We start from the raw sequence: 6,119 nt of genomic DNA, 5'->3' as shown, positions 1-6,119 counted from the left end.
CCCTCCCTCATGAGCCCTTGATAATTTATAAATTGTTTATTTTGTCATATCTTGCCCTGTCTGATGTCTCCCTTCACCCACTTTTCTCTTGTGCGTCTCCCAGGGAGGAGGTCACATATAGATAAAGGATCTTTTTAATAGCCTAATGAACAGAGCTAATGTTCAAGCACCATATAGTGATTGTCAAGCACCATATCAAAAATCAAATTCAATCATCAAAGTTAATATTTGATAAGCATATGATGTAGGTACTATGATTATTATTATTTCTAAAGTGACAGAACTGAGCTTTTGCACTTGGGCAGGTGTTTAAATGTTAGTAAGTGGTGGAGCTGGGATTTGAACCTGGTGACCCCTGGCAGTTCAGGAAAGGCTTTGGTGAGAAGATGACTTGAAGGTGTGTTCTATGTTTTCCTGGTTTACAGTATATGAAACTCAGGGTTGAGCAAGTCGAATAAGGGTTACGGGGGCAGGGAGTAGAGTGGTGGGAGTGGGGCTGGGGGTAAAGGGAGATGACGTCAAGGAGTCCAGGAAGAAAACAGGATGTTTGGAAACTGATTGTGGTAGCATTTGGACAATTCTGCTTAATGTAACTGAACTATGGAATGATATATGTATTCACTCCCAATTAATAAACAGACAAAGCCAGGGAGAGAGAAGATGGTGCATTACATTGCAGGAATTGAAGCGAAATGCGCATGGACTTTTAAGATATAAAACTGATTACCTCTTCTGTAAACCTTCACATGAAAAAATACATAAAAAAATCAGTCTTCTGGTGGAGAGAGCAGAGAGGGTCTGGGCGGGGAGGAGAGTGCGGAGGAGAGCGAGGTGGAGACGGGGTCCACTGGCGCCGTCAGGTGTGGGGTGTGCTGGGGAGTTTGGAGCAAAGGCTGGAGACGGCCCAGGGGCCAGGGCACAGGGGCCTTCAAGTCTGACTGGGGGATGTCAGGTTTGCCCTACGGAAGGCATTTAAGCAAGAGGGTGACAGGATCAGAGTTGCATTTCAGAAAAATTTCTCTGGATGATTAGAGAAAGGGGAAGGAGGCCGAACACGTCGTAGAGCAGGGCCGCACGTGCATCGGTTCAGAGAGCGGCAGCGTAGACGCACAGTGGAGCTGCTGAGCCTCCCAGCTCCACAGGACTGCCTTCTGCGCAGGCCTCTCACCACTTCTCCACAGGACTGCCTTCTGCGCAGGCCTCTCACCACTTCTCGGTCTCCCGCTTTATGGAGAAGGATTTGCATTTCCTTCCAGGAAAACGCCTCGGGGGCATATTTGACCTCCCTTGGCTACCCAGGGAGCCGGTGGTGTCCTGGGTTCTGTGTGGGGCTGCTAACCGCCAGATCAGCAAGGTCAAAACCACCAGCTACGCCCCAAGAGAAGGCCAGGCTTTCTACTCCGGTACAGAGTGCCCGTCTCAGAAACCCATGTCCTATGGGGTTGTTATGGGTTGGAATCAACTCGAGGGCAATGAGTTTAGAGTTCCGCTGGTAGTTACCAGCAGATTAGTAAACTGAGCGGATACAGTCTTTGGCCCGCCTCTCCTCAGCCAGCAGTCAAGTTTTCCTTCCGTCTTCCACCTCTTAGCCTCTGCCTCCCTGGGCCTGGGCCCCACAGGCCAGAAAGGCAGCCGCTGCTCGCTTTCCAGTCTCAGCGCAGCTTCTCGGCGCTGTCTCATGCTCTCCTGGCCCGGGCCTCTGGTTCGGGCCTGGCTCCTTTGCTCGGTCCCACGGTTTCTGTACTGCAGCTTCGGGTGCCTCTGGCCTCGGCCTCCATCCGCCTGTGGGTGGCAACAGGAAAAGAATATAGATCAAGTGAAGAAAGGCAGTTGTAGAGTATTGATCCAGCATGCTATCATTTTAGTGAAGTTGAGGAATCGACACACAGCTATACTTTATGAATCCTAAAATAACTGGAGAAAGTATAAAACATCTATGAGAATGCTAAATACTAAATTCAGAACGCCTGGAGGAAGGATTTTGGGGTGGGGAGAGCTCATCAACAGGAGTTTACATATATATGTATATATATATATGTGTTTATATATATATATATATATGTATATATATAACTGCATTGATTAAAAACAAACTGAATATGACAATTTTGATAAAACGGGTAGGTTAGAGTTGTGTGTGACACATTGTTGTGAGCGCCTTTGTATACGTCCAATAGAAGGAAACACCGTCTGGCCCCATGCCCTCCCCCTCGTCATTGCTATACTTGGACCCATTGTTGCAACCACTGTGTCAAGCCATCTCACTGAGGGTCTTTAGCAAGCCTGCTGTCCTTCTCCGGGGGTCTGGTCTCCAAAGACTATGAGATGAGGACTGGCCATCCTCGCCTCGAGGGGGCATGCTGGTTGTATTTCATTCAAGACAGTTGTGCTTGTTTTGCTGTCAGTCCGAAGTACTTTCCATATTCTTTGCCAACCTTAGGATTAAACGTATTGATTCTTGGGTCTGTCTTGTCCATTCCTCAGCTTTCACGTGCATCCGAGGCAAAGAAAATACCACCGGGCAGTATAGAAAGTGAAGCTTTGAACCAAAGCAGGCATTTATTTCAGCATCAAGAAAAGAGCAAAGCCACTCAGCAGCACCGTGGACCAAAGAGTAGGTGAGATGGTGCAAGAGTTGGTGGAGATGTGAACAGACGCGACAGTGCAGGGAAGCGGGAGGGAGGGAGAGCCAGGAAGTGGGTGATGGGAACTGAGAGAGAAGGGAGCGTCCAGGTAACTCCCAGCTCTCTGAGTGGGTGGTGGGCCAATCACCAAGAAAGGGCACCCAGGAGAAGGAACAGGTTTGGTGGGGTGTGGTACATGGAGAAGCTCGGGGTCAGACATGTTCAGTCAGAGGTCCTTCCAGGAAGGAATGCCCAAGATGCAATTTGATGTTCATGGCAGAGGTTCAAGGTCTGGGAAAGAATATCAAGTGGGTCATAATCAACGTACAGGAGAAACTAGGAGAGCTAATGAGATTATCAGTCATACTTTAAAGGGAAACATAGTGTAATGTGCCTACTGATCATAATAAAACTTTCATTGATCTCAAGTATGAAATATGCATGTAAGTGAAGCACTAATCTTGACTGTTTTACTCTTTGTATCGGGAGCTTTTGAAAGAAGTGGTAACTTGCCTCTAACAAGTTACATGTCTCGAGGGCTGGAGTAGGCGCTGTCACGTTATCATCATCAGTGGAGAAACTTAGTAATGATTCTGGGAAAATCTATGTGTTTTCTGATTTGAAACCAGCCCAGTCGCCTTGACAACCCAATGTTGGTGGCCTAGGGTCACTTCGGAAAACCTGCAACAACAATTCCAGACCAATTGAAGCGGTATTTCTAGGGAGGAGGCCTAGGGATGGCCCTACAGGTGGAAAAGCTGCAAAGGTCAGGCTAGTAGTCATCCGTTAGGTTTCGGAACCACAGAGCCCTGGCTAAGCCATGCTCATCTGATGTCATGGAGCCCAGTGAGAGCACCACTGAGCACTTACTTAACCCCCTTGGGTCTCAGTTTCCTGACCTGTAAAATGGACACAAAAACACTCGAGGTAGCAGCAAGGATTCAGTGAGTTCACTTGTACTACATACGGACGATATCATCTGACACAATATTGTAAGCATTCCATGTAAGCTCTCACCGCTGTACAGTTGATTCTGACTCATGATGACCCTCTAAGGACAGGGGAGGACTTCCCCCGGGGGGTCCCCAAGGCCACAACTGTTTATAGGAGTAGAATGCCTCGTGTTCTTCTTGCACAGAGGCTCGGGATTTCAAACTGCTGACCTTGTGGCCAGCAGCCCAATGCATGACCGCTACAGCACCAGGGCTCCTTCAATACCAGGTAGTTCTCCTAATGACTGCTTTTACAGGGGAGTTTCAAAAACTCAGGAAAAACTTCCATTATCTTTTCATTTCATTTTCCCACACACTTTCTGAAGCTCCCTCACATTTCTATATGCCACAAGGGTGCTGGAATGTCAGTTCTGTGGCAATGTTTTGCTAAGATAGTCTAAAATGATTTTTTTAAATCATTTTAGAGAATGAAGTGCTTTTCTTGAGCCCTTTGTACTGAGATCTTCATTTCTCCTGTCTTCCAAGACTCCTGAAGCAATTGCCTTACCTCTGTTATTTCTTTGGCACAGGGAAGCTCGTCCTGACAATACGCTGTTGGAAATATGAAGTATATTTTACACCTGAGCCTGTCCACTAGAGTTGTGGGGAAGGGTAGAGGTGGATTCTTATTCGAATGATCCTTATTCCTATCAAGGTGCCTCAGAAAGCCCGATGAGGTTTCTGGCTGTTTCAGTGAAAGTACTTCCACGGCTAAGAAACTTAATCTTAAACAAATCCAGTTTTTTGGATTCACACTTGATGTATGCCTAAAAACCTAATTATAAGGAATTGCTCTGGTACAGCTATATCAAACTCATGTGTCTGAAGGAAATTTTTCTAGAATTATTCTAGCATATGGAAGATTCTTGAGCCAAATACGTTTGTAACAACTGAGAGGAACACGCACACATTAGAGATTCGCTTTACCGAGCTCAGTAATCACTTCACATACGTGCACGTCACAAATCTGCCACTGGCTCATTGTGATACAGTTAGAAATTCTGTATATGAAAATGACATGTACTTCCAGTGACTCCAGGCATCTGGCTGCTAGGTCAGAAATGAAAAATAAAATGAAGAAAACTGAAATGAAGAGTATGTTCCCACAAGACTGTTGTGCAAATATTCGTAGCTGCTTTATTCATAATTACTCCAAATTGGAAATAAGCCAAATGTCTTTCAATGAAGGACTGGCTAAACCAAGACTATCCATGTGCTGTCACCCGAATCGTGGCATCCTGAATCCTGAAGTTTGTGAAGATGTTGCCTTCGATGGGGGGACATTTGAAATGGGATTAAATTAAGGGTTTTGAGATGGTGAGCTTATTTCGGATTATTCAGATGGGTGCTGAATGTCATCACACTTGTTTTTACAAAGGAGAGGCGGGGGAGGGAGATTTGATTGTGGCAGAAAGGAGAAGAGAAGGCGATAATAGGGTCGGTGGCAGACGTTGGAATGATGTGGCGGTCCAGTGAGCGATGCGGACAACCACCGAAAGCTAGACGAGACCACAGAGTCCCCTGTAGGGCCTCTGCAGGGAGTGCAGGGCTGCCAACACCCGATTGTGACCCAGTGAAACGGACGTTAAAACTTGTCTTCAAGCCCACATGGAAGACGTGGTCTCCCAGCCCACACACCAGCCTGTGTGATCATGAGGGTTGATGGGATCAGGTAACAGGCCTCAGAAGACCACAAACAAACAGAAAGCATTGTTGAGAACGAGGGGGGTTGGAGCAGAGACCCCAAACCCATTTGTAGACAATGGGACATTCCCTCACAGAAGGGTCACACGGAAGGGATGAGTCAACCAGTGCGCAGTATAGCATTGTTAAAACACAATATTCCTCTCGTTCCTTGAGGCTATTAGCGATAGGGGGACAAGAGGAAAGTAAAAGGAAATAGAGGAAAAGAATTAGGAGACAAAGGACATTTACAGAGGTATAAATACAGGCATGTACATATATAAATATATATAATGATAGGGAAATAGATTTCTGTACATATAGGTTAAATATTAAGATAGCAGACAGACATTGGGCCTCTACTCAAGTCCTCCCTCAATGCAAGAACACTATTCTAATAACCTATCATTCCATGATGCTCATCTTCCCAACACAATTGCTAAAGACTAAATGGGTACATAAGCAAATGTGGTAAAGAAAGCTGATGGTACCCAGCTATCAAAAGATATAGCATCTGGGGTCTTAAAGGCTTGAAGGTAAACAAGTGGTCCTCTAGCTGAAGCCCACATGGAAGAAGCACACCAACCTGTGTGATCATGAGATGTTGATGGAATCATGTATCAGGCATCAAAGACCCAGAAAAAAAATCATTATCATTGTGAATGAGGCAGAGTGGGGAGTGGAGACCCAAAACCCATCTGGAGGCAATTGGACATCCCCTTACGGAAGGGTGGTGGGGAGATGACAAGTGAGTGAGTCAGAGTGTAGTATAGCAATGATGAAACATACAACTTCCCTCTAGTTCTTTAATGCTTCCTCC

This window comes from Echinops telfairi, unplaced genomic scaffold (assembly GCF_000313985.2).
Source record: "Echinops telfairi isolate 266 unplaced genomic scaffold, ASM31398v2 ScPeMD7_18;HRSCAF=68, whole genome shotgun sequence".
Taxonomy (NCBI): Eukaryota; Metazoa; Chordata; class Mammalia; order Afrosoricida; family Tenrecidae; genus Echinops; species Echinops telfairi.
This window is presented reverse-complemented; position numbering follows the sequence as displayed.